The 17,264-nt window shown below is 43.8% G+C and overlaps 1 pseudogene; it reads left to right on the forward strand.

Annotated features, from left to right (window-relative positions):
- The window catches only part of LOC119626428 (olfactory receptor 52E8-like), a 28,761-nt pseudogene extending 11,497 nt beyond the window's left edge, over window positions 1–17,264 (forward strand).

A 17,264-nucleotide genomic window follows, 5' to 3' on the forward strand; every position in this document is an offset into this window, starting at 1 on the left:
AATGTGGAGGAAAGGGAACTCATACACTGTTGGTGAGGATGTAAGTTAGTATAACCTCTATGGAAAACACTATGGAGATTTCTCAAAGAACTAAAAATAGGAACACCATTTAGTCTAGCTATCACGCTACTGAGTATCTACCCAAAGGAAAAGAAATCAAATCAAAAAAGATACCTGCCCTTGCATGTTTATTGCAGCACTATTCACAAAAGCAAAGCTACAGATTCAACTTAAGTGTCCATCAATGGATGATTGGATGAAGAAAATGTGGTGTGTATATATACACAGCGGAATAGTATTGGGCCATAAAAAATAATGAGATCATGTCTCTTGTGGCAACATGGATGGAACTGAAGGTCATTAAGTTAAGTAAAATAAGCCAGGCATAGAAAGGCAAATATCACATGTTCTCACTCATACATGAGAGTTTAAAAAGTTGATCTCATGAAAGTAAAGAGTAGAATGATGGTTACCAGAGGCTGGTAAGTATAGGGCAGTGAGATAAAGAAAGGGTGGTTATTGGGTATAAACATACAGTTAGATAGAATAAATTAGATCTAATATTCCATAGCAAACTAGAGTGATTATAATTAGCACAATGTATCGTATATATCAAAATTACTAGAAGAAAGAACTTGAAATGTTTCCAACATATGAAAATGATAAATTCTCAAGATAATGGATACCCCAAATACCCTGACTTGATCATTGCACATTCTATGCATGTAACAAAATATTTTGTGTACCCCATAAATATATACAAATATTATGTATCAATTTAAAAATATATATATTTTTTGAGACAGAGACTCATTCTGTCACCCAGGCTGGAGTGCAGTGACACGATCTTGGCTCACTGCAACCTCTGCCTCCAAAGTTCAAGCAATTCTCCTCCCTCAGCTTCTTGAGTATCTGTAATTACAGATGTGTACCATTACATCCAGCTAATTTTTGTATTTTTAGTAGAGACAGTGTTTCACCATGTTGGCCAGGCTGATCTTGAACCCCTGACCTTAGATGATCTGCCCACCTCAGCCTCCCAATGTTTTGGGATTACAGGCATGTGCCACCACACCCAGCCTTCAATTAAAATTTTTTAATTAAAAAATAAAGAATAGATGATGCACCCAAGACAGATTTCAGGGACTTCAAGAAGACAAGAAGACTCCTGTGCCCAAAAAACCTCCCCACCTACTCCATGTGCCAGAATAACCACCACCGTTCCTCCAAGAATCAACTACAGCCATTATCAGGCTTTTGTGCATAAGTGTGGGGGAGCTTCAGATCCCACTGGAGAGCAGGTTTTGACATAAAGAAGAGACAGAGAATATGAGGCCCCTGACCATCTTGATACAGAAAGAAAAATCTGAGGAGGAAAAGTTAGGGCAGGGATGCCTTGGGAGCCAGGAAGGAGAAGCGAAGGAGAGATAGTAGACAAGTGGGCTGCCCCATAGTGCTGGGGTGGGAGTGGGGACTGCTAAGGTGGTTGCAGGCCAGTTAGGCTGCCCAGAGTGTCCTCCACAGTGGGATGCAGTGTGAGTCCCAAACTCAAGATACTCCTCATGCTGCAGCTACTTGGAGTGGGCAAGAGCTATCAGGGAGGGCTTCCTGGAGTTGGTGGCAGCTGAGGTCCTAGAGCAAGCACAAGCAGTATCATGTGAAGCTAAGAGAGGAAAAACAGGTCAGACAGAAGGGTGGGCAGCAGAGTACAAGCAGTTTGGCCTTGCTGGAGAGTAGAGGCCCCTAGGAGGGGTGGCAGATGAGAGCCTCGAATGCCCAGTGAGAGAGCCTGGACTTTATCTGGTGGCCAGTGGGGAGCTTCTGCAGGGTCTTCATAGGGTGACAAGGTCAGGTTTGCTTTCTTGAAAGATCCTTCTGGCAGCAGAGATAGACAGGGGCTGGAGGGAGTGGTGAGTCCTGGCTCAGCATGAGGACTGGAGATGACCTGAGACAAAGGCCTTAGGAGTTAGACAAGAGAGGAACTTGGCAGTGGGATGGGCAAGACTTGGTGCCCAGATGAGGGCATGAGGGAGACGGGTGAGCAGGGTGGTGTCCTGGAACCTGGCTTGGTACATGGGGTGGACTCACTTGACAGGAGATGGAGAAGAGGAGTTGACAAGCCATGGGACAGTGTGAGCAAGGCTAATGGTGGCCACATTGCCCTTGAGACGTGTGTGCTGCCTCACGTCTCCCCTCCCTGGCTGTCCCTGCCATGGGGTCCTGGTGAGGACCTTTGGTGCCTCCCCTCTGTGCTCTGCAGCCACAACCTTACCGTGGCCCTAGATGTTGCCTCTGTGAAAGGGTCTCCCCGGCTGAGGGGGGAGGCCCATCCCTGCCCTAAAAAGCCCCAGACCCGACAAGGGGCACAGCTGGGATCTCCCAGCATGAAAAAAGGCATGAATAGCGTATCTTCAGCCTATACGCTCTCTCTGCAGCCCTCAGCTGGTCTTTCTTCAGGCAAGACTACCCCAGGGAACCTTTCTGGCTTAGCCCAGCCCACAGGCAGAGCTGAGTTCCCGCCCTTCTGAGCTGAACTGTTGGAGTCAAGGATGTTATGACCAGACCACACAGGTCTCCTGAGAGCAGCATCCTTGCTTCCCCCATTGTGACTGTCACATACCCACCTCTACTACAGCCCTCTGCACACTGGCCTGCCAAGGCCAAGGCCACCCTCACTGCCCCTTTCTCTTTCTCTCTCTCATTCCTTCACAATCCACATATGGAGGCTGTGGTAGGCAGAGGGATGGCCCCTACAAAGATAGTCCATGTCACATCCCTTGGAGACTGTGAACATGCCCTTACTTAGAAAAAGGTCTTTGCAGATGTAATTAAGGATCTTCAGATCAGATCACCCTCGGTTATGCAGATGACCCCCAAATTCAATGGCAAATGTCCCTATGAGAGATGGAAAAGAGGCCATGGGAAGATGCAGGCAAAGACTGGATGCAATCCAAGGAATGCCAGAGCCACCAGAAGCTGGGAGCAGCCAGGCGCGGATTCTCCCCTAGAGCCTCCGGAAGGAGTGTGACCCTGAAAACACCTTAATGTTGGACTTCCAGCCACCAGAACCATGGGAGAAGGCATTTCTGTTGTTTTAATCACCCAGTTTGTGACAATTTGTGATGGCAGCCCTAAGAAACTAATACAGAGCCTTAAGAAGAGAAGGTAAACAATTCTTGGAGGTCTGAGTTGGCCTTGGTCTGAGGTGACCAGGTGCTGTGTCCAGTGAGAGCCACCACCATTCTGGGGCAGCAGTGGGGTCCATACCAGGGCCAGGAGGTGAGAAGCCACCTTTGCATGGGTGTCTGTGCCCTGGTCAGGCCCCTGCTGACAGGAGGATCATGGGAGACCTGGAGGGGACCACAGAGCCCAGTGAGAAGGGCACAGGCCAGGCCCAGGGAAGAGGAGAGAGTAGAGTCACAGAGGGTCACCTGAGGCCTCACCCAGCATGAGGGGTCCCTCCTCTTGGCAAACTTCATAGCTGAGCCCAGGGGTGAGCAGTCCCTGGAGTGCTCTACATGCTTCTGGGGCCCTCCATCCCTGGTTGCCTGCTGGACCCTTCGGACCACCCTGCTGCCACCTCAGCCACAAAGCTGAAGCATACCCGTCCGGTGCACTTGGGGGATCTCCAAGGATCCAGACTTCACACTCTTATTTGGCTCCTGCCCTCCCCAACTTCCAAGACTTCAGAACCAACCTCACCAGCCCCACACCTGCCGGCATCACAGTCCCTACCCCACATGTTGTGCTCAGCCTCAGCCATTACAGGCCCTCCTCCTTTCTGCTTGGGTGTCTGCTTCCAGACCTTCCAGGCCTGGCCCAAATGTCCTCTCCTCCATGAAGCCATCATTGAATCCCATCTGTCCATCCCCTGGGCGTAGAGCAGAGGTGAGTCAGAGGTGTGAGTAGACAGAGCCAGATTTGGAATTAGATGACCATCCCAGCATTGCCACAGATCTGCTAAGTGACCTTGAACAAGTCACCCAAATTTTCTAACCCTCGATGCCTACTTCTAAAATGGGATGATAACATCCTCACTTCAACAGGTTCTCTCAAGCCTCATCCTCCTTCTTCCAGCTCCTTGCCTTCTACCACAAACATCATAGAAGTACCACTGATCCTTCAAAAATCCCCACATAGTAAGTGCTCAAAGTTGCACTTCCTTGGAACTCTTGGCTCCTCATTTCTATTTAGAACCCACCTGCTGGATTAACTGAGATCCCACAGTCCACTCCCTGATCCTGCTTTGGGCAGAGCTGCCCCCGAGGTGGGCTGCGGTTTGGGGTCTGAGGTGTGAATTCTCCGTCTTTGTTGAATCTTCAGCTCCAGAGCAGAGACCTTAGGCAGCACAGACCAGTAGGAAGGGCCTGGCCTGGCTGTTGGGAGATCAAGCTCCAGGCTGGTCCTGTGGAGTTCCTAGGAGACTGAGTTAGGCGGCCAGCTCTTGTGCGATGGCATTGCCCATTGGCTGAGGTGGAGCCTGTGCTCCCCTGGGGAAAAGTAGGGGTGCACTTAACCACAGTTAGGGAGTCCCATTGGTTCTCTGTGTTCCTGCTTGATGTTGCTAGGGTGAGTATCAGCTCTGGAGGTCAGACCAGGAGAGAAGTGAGGGCCCCTAGGGTGGAGGCTCTTACTAGGCAGGTGATGGCAGGAGTAGGGGATAAGCAGGGAAAGCCCAAAGAAAGAGGGTGACTCACATCCCGAGCTGCTCAGCCTCTTTCTCTGGACAGTCCCGCCACTATCCCCAGTCCACACCAGGGTCCCTTCCTCCCCAATTCCTGGTCTTCTCAGGAGAAAATCTTTTCCTAAGCCTAACCTCTAGCCCTCCTTTTTGAACCTGAGCCATCCACAGTGAAAAATGAGCAGGAATGTGAGTTCATCCCCTCACTTCGACTCTCCTATCTTGTTTCTTTCTATAATTTGTTTATGGGACTTACCCAAACCCAGGTACCTCCCTTGAGGTGAGGTGACAGTGAGAGGGGACTTGGCTTTGAAGTTCTAATCCCATCCCCACCAATTCTCAGCTTGATGTCATTGAGCTCTTTGTACTGCACTTGTCCTGGCTGACTTGAATGTTGATTCTCAAATTAGAGATCCCCTCCTCTGAAGACTGCCTTGTCTCTGGAGACTGAATTAGAGACCTCCTCTGGTCTCCCACTGCACTCTAGTTCTTCTCCACTGGACTCTAAGTAACTTGGGCACAGAAACCACATCTAGTGCACCCATTAAGCCCCAGTGCCTTACCAGACTGCCTGGTACATAGCAAATGTCAAAAACGATGATGAATGAACAAATAAATGGAAGAATAAAAGATGACCTCATGTGCCTGATGCTCAGTTCTAATGCCTGCCTAATGATAGAGGGGTTGGGGCTGCTGAATGAGGGGGAAATTGTAGTGGTGAAAGTACTTCACAGGGCCCAGAAATGGTAGGCCCTCAAAAAAATGTTACTTCTCCTCTGCTCCTTCCTACCAAAACAACCCCAAGAAGCTCTTGGGGACAGACCTCGAACCAAGGAGATGACACCACACGAAGAGAGATTCAGCCCTCAGTGAGGAAAGACATCTGGTTAAAGTCACCCACCCACAGAACTGATGGCCTCAAAACACAGTAGTGAGCAATTCATCTCTAGAGACATGCAAGCTGAGGGAGCTCATATCCAGGCAGGAGCTGAGCAAGGTGACCTTTACAGACCTCTGCTGTACATGGTTGTGAATATGTTGCTGTTCTTGGTTCCTGTGCATTCATGATTCTGGATGTTCTACATTGTCCTAGAGGCCCCAAAAAGGATGGGAAGAGGAGCCCATCTGCCCTGGTGCTGAGTATGTAGGGATCGTGGCTACCACCACCTTCAGCTAGTAGCAGATTGGCAGTTCCTCTCTTTCTTAAATTCCTTGTGTGCAGACAAAAATAAAATCTTCTTCCTCTGATGGCCTATGTTTCTGAGATCCTAACCCTTCATCATCTGAGTTTTTAATAAGTCAGTGAGGCAAATGACAAGCAAGAGTCGGGTATGAGCAGTGAGGACAGAAACAATATTTTTGTTATGGGATTCAGTCTGTGGTAGAACCACTTCTCCAGAAGATGGTGTGTTTATGGAGTGTATGTCTCTGAGTATTTTAGTGAGTGTGTATATGGTATTTTCATACATACTGTAAAGAAATACCTTTTACACACAGAGTGATTTGAGATGAGCTAGGTGGAGCATGACTCAAAATATTACCAGTATTATGGATTTATTCTTTGGGTTAAGGTATTTAATTGCCTGGTTGAAATGCAAATCACCCCATAGAAGTCTATGCTGATAAATTTGTAATTCTTTATGAAACAGACAAATCTCCAGAAGGATATAATTTTTCAAATTTACTTAAGAAAAGATTAAGTAGATTAATTACCAAGAGTAGATTAATTACCAAGAAAGAAATCAAAAAGCACTAATAAATAATTATTACCTGAAAAATACCCAGACCCAGGTTTTATAAGTTTTTCCCAAACTTTCAAAAGATGAAAAATTTCTGTGCTATAAAAAGCTATCCTAGAACATATTTTATTAGTAAATTGAGTGAATTCATTATGAAACTAGCATAACTGCTCTTCCAAAACTTTATAACAATAGTTCCAAAAGAGGCCAGGCACAGTGGCTCACACCTATAATACCAGCACTTTGGGAGGCCAAGGTGGGTGGATCACTTGAGCCCAGGAGTTTGAGACCAGCCTGGGCAACATGGCAAAACCTCCTCTCTACAAAAAATACAAAAGTTAGCAGGGGGTGTGGTGTGCACCTGTAGTCCCAGTTCCTCAGGAGGCTGAGGTGGGAGGCTCTATTGAGCCCAGGAGATTGAGGCTGCAATCTAGCCTGGGTGACAGACCAAGACCTTGTCTCAAAAAATAATAATAATAAAAATTTTTTAAATAACAGGTGCTGGTAAGCATCTGCAGAAAAGGGAACACTTATATACTGCTGGTGGGAATGTAAATTAGTTCAGCCACTGTGGAAAGCAGTTTGGAGATTTTTCAAAGAACTTACAACTACCATTTAGTCCAGCAACCCCATTATTGGGTATATACTCAAATGAATAAAAATTTGTTCTACCATAAACACACATACACACATATGTTCATTGCTGCACGATTCACAATAGTAAAGACATGGAATCAACCTAGATGCCCATCAACATTACACTGGATAAAGAAAATGTGGTGAGGGTGGCACCAAGATGGCCGAATAGGAACAGCTCCAGCCTTCAGCTCCCAGCGTGAGCGACACAGAAGACGGGTGATTTCTGCATTTCCAACTGAGGTACCAGGTACATCTCACTGGGGCATATCGGACCATGGGTGCAGGACAGTGGGTGTAGCCCAACAAGCGAGAGCCAAAGCAGGGGGAGGCATCGCCTCACCCAGGAAGCGCAAGGGGGAAGGGAATTCCCTTTCCTAGCCAAGGGAAACCATGACACACAACACCTGGAAAATCAGGTCACTCCCACCCTAATACTGCACTTTACCAAGGGTCTTAACAAACGGCACACCAGGAGATTATATCCCTCGCCTGGCTTGGAGGGTCCCACGCCCATTGAGCCTCCCTCATTGCTATCACAGCAGTCTGAGATCTAACTGCAAGGTGACAGAGAGGCTGGGGGAGGGGCACCCGCCATTGCTGAGGCTTAAGTAGGTAAACAAAGTGGTGGGAAGCTTGAACTAGGTGGAGCCCACTGCAGCTCAAGGAGGCCTGCCTGCCTTGTAGACTCCACCTCTGGGGACAGGGCATAGCCAAACAAGAGGCAGCAGAAACCTCTGCAGATGTAAATGTCCCTGTCTGACAGCTTTGAAGAGAGTATATTTCTCCCAGCATGGAGTTTGAGATCTGAGAACAGACTGCCTGCTCAAGTGGGTCCCTGACCCCTGAGTAGCCTAACTAGGAGACATCCCACACTAGGGGCAGACTGACACCTCACACCTCACATGGCCAGGTACACCTCTGAGACGAAGCTTCCAGAGGAATGATCAGACAGAACATTTGCTGTTCAGCAATATTCACTCTTCTGCAACCTCCACTGCTGATACGCAGGCAAACAGGTTCGGAGTGGACCTCCAGCAAACTCCAACAGACCTGCAGCTGAGGGTTCTGACTGTTAGAAGGAAAACTAACAAACAGAAAGGACATCCACACCAAAACCCCATCTGTACGTCACCATCATCAAAGACAAAAGGTAGATAAAACCACAAAGATGGGGAAAAAGCAGTGCAGAAAAGCTGAAAATTCTAAAAATCAGAGTGCCTCTCCCCCTCCAAAGGAACATAGCTCCTCACCAGCAATGGAACAAAGCTGGACAGAGAACGACTTTGATGAGTTGAGAGAAGAAGGCTTCAGTGATCAAACTTCTCCAAGCTAAAGGGGGAAACATGAACCCAGCACAAAGAAACTAAAAACCTTGAAAAAAGATTTGACGAATGGCTAACTAGAATAACCAACGTAGAGAAGTCCTTAAACGACCTGAAAGAGATGAAAACCATGACACAAGAAATACATGACAAATGCACAAGCTTCAGTAACTGACTCGATCAACTGGAAGAAAGGGTATCAGTGACTGAAGATCAAAAGAATGAAATGAAGCGAGAAGAGAAGTTTAGAGGAAAAAGAGTACAAAGAAATGAACAAAACCTCCAAGAAATACGGGACTATGTGAAAAGACCAAATTTACATCTGATTGTTGTACCTGAAAGTGACGAGGAGAATGGAACCAAGTTTGAAAACACTCTGCAGGGTATTATCCAGGAGAACTTCCCCAACCTAGCAAGGCAGGCCAACATTCAAATTCAGGAAATACAGAGAACGCCACAAAGATACTCCTAGAGAAGAGCAACTCCATGACACATAATTGTTAGATTCACCAAAGTTGAAATGAAGGAAAAAATGTTAAGGGCAGCCAGAGAGAAAGGTCAGGTTACCCACAAAGGGAAGCCCATCAGACTAACAGCAGATCTCTCGGCAGAAACTCTATAAGCCAGAAGAGAGTGGGGGCCAATATTCAACATTCTTAAAGAAAAGAATTTCAACTCAGAATTTCATATCCAGCCAAACCAAGTATCATAAGTGAAGGAGAAACAAAATCCTTTACAGACAAGCAAATGCTGAGAGATTTTGTCACCAGCAGGCCTGCTCTACAAGAGCTCCTGAAGAAAGCACTAAACATGGAAAGGAACAACAAGTACCAGCCACTGCAAAAACATGCCAAAATGTAAAGACCATTGATGCTAGGAAGAAGCTGCATCAACTAATGAGCAAAATAACCAGCTAACATCATAATGACAGGATCAAGTTCACACATAACAATATTAACCTTAAATGTAAATGGGCTAAATGCTCCAATTAAAAGACACAGACTGGCAAATTGGATAAAGAGTCAAGACTCGTCAGTTTGCTGTATTCAGGAGACCCATCTCACATGCAGAGACACACATAGGCTCAAAATAAAGGGATGGAGGAAGATCTACCAAGCAAATGGATAACAAAAAAAGGCAGGGGTTGCAATCCTAGTCTCTGATAAAACAGACTTTAAACCAACAAATATCAAAAGAGACAAGAAGGCCATTACATTATGGTAAAGGGATCAATTAAACAAGAAGAGCTAACTATCCTAAACATATATGCACCCAATACAGGAGCACCCAGATTCATAAAGCAAGTCCTTAGAGACTTACAAAGAGACTTAGACTCCCACACAGTAATTATGGGAGACATTAACACCCCACTGTCAACATTAGACAGATCAACAAGACAGAAAGTTAACAAGGATATCCAGGAATTGAACTCAACTCTGCACCAAGCAGACCTAATAGACATCTACAGAACTCTCCACCCAAAATCAACAGAATATACATTCTTCTCAGCACCACATTGCACTTATTCCAAAATTGACCACATAGTTGGAAGTAAAGCACTCCTCAGCAAATGTACAAGAACAGAAATTATAACAAACTGTCTCTCAGACCACAATGCAATCAAACTAGAACTCAGGACTAAGAAACTCAATCAAAACCGCTCAACTACATGGAAACTGAACAACCTGCTCCTGAATGATTACTGGGTCCATAACAAAACGAAGGCAGAAATAAAGATGTTCTTTGAAACCAATGAGAACAAAGATACAACATACCAGCATCTCTGGGACACATTTAAAGCAATGTGTAGATGGAAATTTATAGCACTAAATGCCCACAAGAGAAAGCTAGAAAGATCTAAAATTGACACCCTAACATCACAATTAAAAGAACTAGAGAAGCAAGAGCAAACACATTCAAAAGTGAGCAGAAGGCAAGAAATAACTAAGATCAGAGCAGAACTGAAGGAGATAGGGACACAAAAAACCCTTCAAAAAATCAATGAATCCAGGAGCTGGTTTTTTTAAAAGATCAACAAAACTGATAAATCACTAGCAATACTAATAAAGAAGAGAAGAGAGAAGAATCAAATAGATGCAATAAAAATGATAAAGGGGATATCACCACTGATCCCACAGAAATACAAACTACCATAAGAGAATACTATAAACACCTCTATGCAAATAAACTAGAAAACCTAGAAGAAATGGATAAATTCCTGGACACATACACTCTCCTAAGACTAAACCAGGAAGAAGTTGAATCCCTGAATAGACTAATAGCAGGCTCTGAAATTGGGGCAATAATTAATAACCTACCAACCAAAAAAAAGTTTGGACCAGACGAATTCACAGCCGAATTCTACCAGAGGTACAAGGAGGAGATGGTACCATTCCTTCCAAAATTATTCCAATCAATAGAAAAAGAGGGAATCCTCCCTAACTCATTTTATGAGGCCAACATCATCCTGATACCAAAGCCTGGCAGAGACACAACAAAAAGGGAATTTTAGACCAATATCCCTGATGAACATTGATGCAAAAATCCTCAATAAAATACTGGCAAATCGAATCCAGCAGCACATCAAAAAGCTTATCCACCATGATCAAGTGGGCTTCATCCCTGGGATGCAAGGTTGGTTCAACATACGCAAATCAATAAATGTAATCCAACATATAAACAGAACCAAAGATAAAAACCACATAATTATCTCAAAAGATGCAGAAGAGGCCTTTGACAAAATTCAACAGCCCTTCATGCTGAAAACGCTCAAGAAATTCGGTATTGATGGAACGTATCTCAAAATAATAAGAGCTATTTATGACAAACCCACAGCCAATATCATACTGAATGGGCAAAAACTGGAAGTGTTCCCCTTGAAAACTGGCACAAGACAGGGATGCCCTCTCTCACCACTCCTATTCAACATAGTGTTGGAAGTTCTGGCCAGGGAAATCAGGCAAGAGAAAGAAATAAAGGGTATTCAGTTAGGAAAAGAGGAAGTCAAATTCCCTGTTTGCAGATGACATGATTGTACATTTGGAAAACCCCATCATCTCAGCCCAAAATCTCCATAAGCTGATAAGCAACTTCAGCAAAGTCTCAGGATACAAAATCGATGTGCAAAAATCGCAATCATTCTTACATACCAATAACAGACAAACAGAGAGCCAAATCATGAGTGAACTCTCATTCACAATTGCTTCAAAGAGAATAAAATACCTAGGAATCCAACTTACAAGGGATGTAAAGGACCTCTTCAAGGAGAACTACAAACCATTGCTCAACAAAATAAAAGAAGACACAAACAAATGGAAGAACATTCCATGCTCATGGATAGGAAGAATCAATATCTTGAAAATGGCCATACCTCCCAAGGTAATTTATAGATTCAATACCATCTCCATTAAGCTACCAATGACTTTCTTCACAGAATTGGGAAAAAAAACTACTTTAAAGTTCATATGGAACCAAAAAAGAGCCCATATTGCCAAGACAATCCTAAGCCAAAAGAACAAAACTGGAGGCATCACTCTACCGGACTTCAAACAGTACTACAAGGCTACAGTAACCAAAACAGCATGGTACTGATACCGAAACAGACATATAGACCAACGGAACAGAAGAGAGAACTCAGAAATAATACCATGCATCTACAACCATCTGATCTTTGACAAACCTGACAAAAACAAGAAATGGGGAAAGGATTCCCTATTTAATAAATGGTGCCAAGAAAACTGGCTAGCCATAAGCAGAAAGCTGAAACTGGATCCCTTTCTTACACCTTACACAAAAATTAATTCAAGATGGATTAGAGACTTAAATGTTAGACCTAAAACCATAAAAACCTAGAAGAAAACCTAGGCAATAACATTCAGGACACAGGCATGTGCAAGGACTTCATGACTGAAACACCAAAAGCAATGGCAACAGAAGCCAAAATTGACAAATGGGATCTAATTAAACTAAAGAGCTTCTGCACAGCAAAAGAAACTACTATCAGAGTGAACAGGCAACCTACGGAATGGGAGAAAATTTTTGCAATCTAGTCATCTGACAAAGGGCTAATATCCAGAACCTACAAAGAACTCAAACAAATTTACAAGAAAAAAACAAACAACCCCATCAAAAAGTGGGCAAAGGATATGAACAGACACTTCTCAAGAGAAGACATTTATGCAGCCAACAGACACATGAAAAACTGCTCACCATCACTAGCCATCAGACAAATGCAAATCAAAACCACAATGAGATACCATCTCACACCAGTTAGAATGGTCATCATTAAAAAGTCAGGAAACAACAGGATGTGGAGAAATAGGAACACTTTTACACTGTAGGACTGTAAACTAGTTCAACCATTATGGAAGACAGTGTGGCGATTCCTTAAGGATCTAGAACTAGAAATACCATTTGACCCCAGCCATCCCATTACTGGGTATATACCCAAAGGATTCTAAATCATGCTGCTATAAAGACACATGCACACATATGTTTATTGTGGCACTATTCACAATAGTAAAGACTTGGAACCAACCCAAATGTCCATCAATGACAGACTGGATAAAGAAAATGTGGCACATATACACCATGGAATACTATGCAGCCATAAAAAAGGATGAGTTCATGTCCTTTGTAGGGACATGGATGCAGCTGGAAAACATTATTCTCAGCAAACTATGGCAAGAACAGAAAACCAAACACCACATGTTCTCACTCATAGGTGGGAACTGAACAATGAGAACACTTGGACACAGGAAGGGGAACATCACACACTGGGGCCTGTTGTGGGGTGGGGGGAGGAGGGAGGGATAGCATTAGGAGATATACCTAATGTAAATGACGAGTTAATGGGTGCAGCACACCAACATGGCACATGCATACATATGTAATAACAAACCTGCACATTGTGCACATGTACCCTAGAACATAAAGTATAATAAAGAAAAGTCAAAAAGAAATTTAAAAATCAAGAACAATATAATTAAAAAAATACAAAATTTAAAATACAGTATAACAACTATTTACATAGCATTTACATTGTACCAGGTGTTACAAGTAATCTGGAGATAATTTAAAATATATGGGAGGATGTGCATAGATTATATGTAAACTCCATGTAATTTGTAAACTTTTTTAGTGACACAGATGATTATACATATTTATGGGGTACATGGTGATGTTTTGATGCATACAATGTACAGTGATTAGATCAGAGTAATTAGAAATATCCATCATCTCAAATACATCATTTCTTTGTCCTGAGAACATTTACTATCCTAGCTATTTGAAACTATATATTGTTAACTGTAGTCATCCTACAGTGTATAGAACACTAGAACTTATCCCTACTATCTAGCTATCATGTTGTATCCTTTAATAAATCCCTCCCTATCCTTCATTTTCCCCTACCTTCCCCAGCCTCAAGTCCTCAATGCTACTTTTTACTTCTACAAGACCAAGACCAACTATTTTTTAGCTTGTGCATATGAGTAAGAACATGCAGTATTTAACTTTCTGTTCCTGGCTTATTTCACTTAACATAATGTGCTCCACTTTCACTCATATTGCTGTGAATGACAAGATTGCATTTCTTTTTATAGCTGAATAACATTCCATTGTGTATATGTGCCATTCATCTGTTGTTAGACACCTAGGTTGATTCCATATTTTGGCTATTGTGAATAGTGCTGCAATAAACACGGTAAAATAGATGTCTCTTCAATATATTGATTTCCTTTCCTTTAGATAAATGCTCAATAGTGGATTACTGGATCATATAGTAGTTCTAGTTGTAGTTTTTTGGGTTTGTTTTTTGCTTGTTTTTAGAGATAGGATCTCACTCTGTTACCCAAGCTAGAGAGCAGTGGCATGATCATAGCTCACTGAAGCCTCAACCTCCTGGGCTTAAGCAATCTTCCCGCCTCAGCCTCTTGAGTAGTCAGGGTGACAGGTGCACACCACCAGGTTCAGATTTTTTTTTTTTACGTTTTGTAGAGATGGGGTCTTGCTATGTTGCCCAGGCTGGTCTCAAACTCCTGGATTCAAGTGATCCTCCCATCTCAGCCTCCCAAAGTGCCTGGGATTACAGGCATAAGGCACAGTACCTAGGTATATTTGTAGTTTTTGAGGAACTTCCATACTGTTCTCCATAGTGGCTTATTAATAGTTTATAGTATTATTCATAGTTTACAGCTCCAACAACAGTGTATATGAGGTCCCTTTTCTTTGCATCCTCTCCAGCATTTTTTTTTTTTTTTTTTTTTTTTTTTTTTTGTCTTTTTGATAATAGCCATCCTAACTGGGGTGAGATCCTACCTCATTGTGGCTTGATTTGTATTTCCTAATGATTAGGGATGTTGAGCATTTTTTCATTTTTGCCCTTTTATGTCTTCTTTTGAGAAATTTCTGTTCAGATCATTTGCTCATTTTTAATCCATTGCTTTGTGGGGGGTTGCTATTGAAATATTTGAGTTCCTAATATATTCTGGATATTAATCCTCTGTCAGATAGCTAGCAAATATTTTCTCCCATTCTGTAGGTTGTCTTTTCACTCTGTTGATTATTTGCTTTGCTGTGCAGAAGTTTTTTAATTTGATATAATCCCATTTGCTTATTTTTGTTTTCTTTGCCTGTGCTTTTGAGGTTATTCATAGTCTTTTCCCAGACCAATGTCTAAATCATTTCCCTGATCTATATTTTCTCTAGTAGTTTTATAGTTTTGGGTCCTACATTCAGGTTTTTAATCCATCTTGACTTGATTTTTGTATAGGATGAGAGGTAGGGCATCTAGTTTCATTCTTCTGCATATGTATATCCAGTTTTCCCAGCACCATTTTATATAAGGGACTTGAGCATCTGCAGATTTTGGTATCCACAGCAGGTCCTGGAATTAATCTACCACAGATACGAAGGGACAACTAAAGTTGTCTCTTAGGGTTTCTGTGAACCATGTCTGGCATGTAGCAAGTACTCAATAAATGCTAACTCTTCATATTGCTGCTGAGATTAAGAATGCTTGAAGTGACCAGGTGCGGTGGCTCATGCCTGGGAGGCTGAGGCAAGAGGGTTGCTTGAGCCCAGGAGTTCAAAAGCAGCCTGGGCAAAAAGCGAGACCCTATCTCTTTAAAAAAAAAAAAAAAAAAAAAAAAAGCTTGAAGCCTGTTGAATGCTGCCTTGTTTGTGGAGTATCAGGTATGTAGAAGAAGAGTCCTGGCCAAAGCTTTGAAACGACTGCTGTAAGATCCCAATTAAATGTTCAGCCTCCTACTGCCTTCTTCCTTTCCTCATGCACCTACTCAACAAGCAATTCTCAAGCCTGTCCTGCGCCTCTATGGTGGCTCTGTGCTTGAAGCTCCAGTGAACCCACCAGAAGCTTGCTATTATCCCTACCCTCCTGGAACTTACATTCTGAAAGGAAAGCAAACTCATCATCCATGACACTGAGGACAAGGCCAGGCAGGAGGCACCACAGCCAATCTGCAAGGACTTAGGAAGGAAGCAGTCTCTGCAGCCTGTTTCTTGTGATCCAGGAAGACCAGAATTCTTCCTCAGCAACTTCCATTTCTCCTTGCCACAGTGTGTCCCAAGCACACAAGTGATGCCATCATTCCCAGCTGGCTCTTCTCTCCCTGTTAAGCCCCACTTGGGCTTTCCCAGTCTCCTTGGGTCAAAGATTCTTCAAATACTTCCTCTGAATCAAGAATCTTTTCTCTTAACCTTTCTTGTTTTGTCTCTGGCTGTCACTTTTTCCCCTGTATATACTACACCTACTTCTCCTCCTAATCTTTTACTCAGTAAATATCTGGAACATCACAAGTAAACAAGTATCTTGTAAGTTTACATTTCACACACATAAGGCCAAGAGCTCCCTGGGGACAAGGATTGTCTTGTTCAACTGTGTAGTTCCCACAACACCTGGCTTAGTACTTCTCTGTGCCCCAAAGGCATACATACATGAAGTGGGCTTTCATCACAAATTCCTCAGGGTCTACAACAGAAATAGGCTTTTTAAACTGACCATTTTGTTCTAACAGTCTCTGATCCCAACTCCAGCTGAAGGTGCTTGTATTTCCATCCTCACCCATTAGCTGGCCAGCCCAGGGCCAAAGCTAAGGGTGAGGATGGAAATACAAGCACCTTCAACATCTTCTACACCAACTTCTTCCTGGTGGGTTTCTCTGGACTACGAGAGTGGTGGCCCCTCCTGGTCCTGCCTCTTGTCTTCCTCTATGTGACCATCATCTCTGTCAATGCCCTGGTCATCCACATGGTGGTTGCCCAGCAACATCTGCATCAGCCTATGTATATGCTCATCACTCTGCTCCTGGCTGTCAACATTTGTGCTGCCACAGCCATGATGCCTAAAATGCTGGAGGGCTTTGTGCATTACGCTAACCCCATATCGCTGCATGGCTGCCTGGCCCAGGTGTTCTTTATCTACTTCACCTTCCTCCTGAACTACAACCTCCTCTGGCCATGGCCCTGAACTGCTATGTGGCCATCTGCCACCCACTCTGCTATTCTGACCTGATGACCTCCCAGCTGCTGGGACTGCTGGCCATTCTTGCCTTGACATAGAGCCTGGGAGTGGCAGTACCCATCATCTATGCTGCCTTCCGGATCTCTTCTTGGGGAGCCCAAGCCAAGGCCTTACACATGTGTGGCTCCCACTTATTGGTCATCCTCACCATCTACCTCTCTGGTCTTTCCACTTCCATCATCTTCCGAGGAGCCAAGACTGTGTCCCAGGATGTCCAGAATCTACTCAGTGCCATATACTTGTTGCTTCCAGGGGCCTTGAATCCTGTCATTTACGTCGTGAGTACTAGGGAGATCCAGCAACATGAAGGAAAGATGCTCTGTGGAAAGGAAACAGCTTAG

The sequence above is a fragment of the Chlorocebus sabaeus genome, chromosome 1 (genome assembly GCF_047675955.1).
Source record: "Chlorocebus sabaeus isolate Y175 chromosome 1, mChlSab1.0.hap1, whole genome shotgun sequence".
Lineage (NCBI taxonomy): Eukaryota > Metazoa > Chordata > Mammalia > Primates > Cercopithecidae > Chlorocebus > Chlorocebus sabaeus.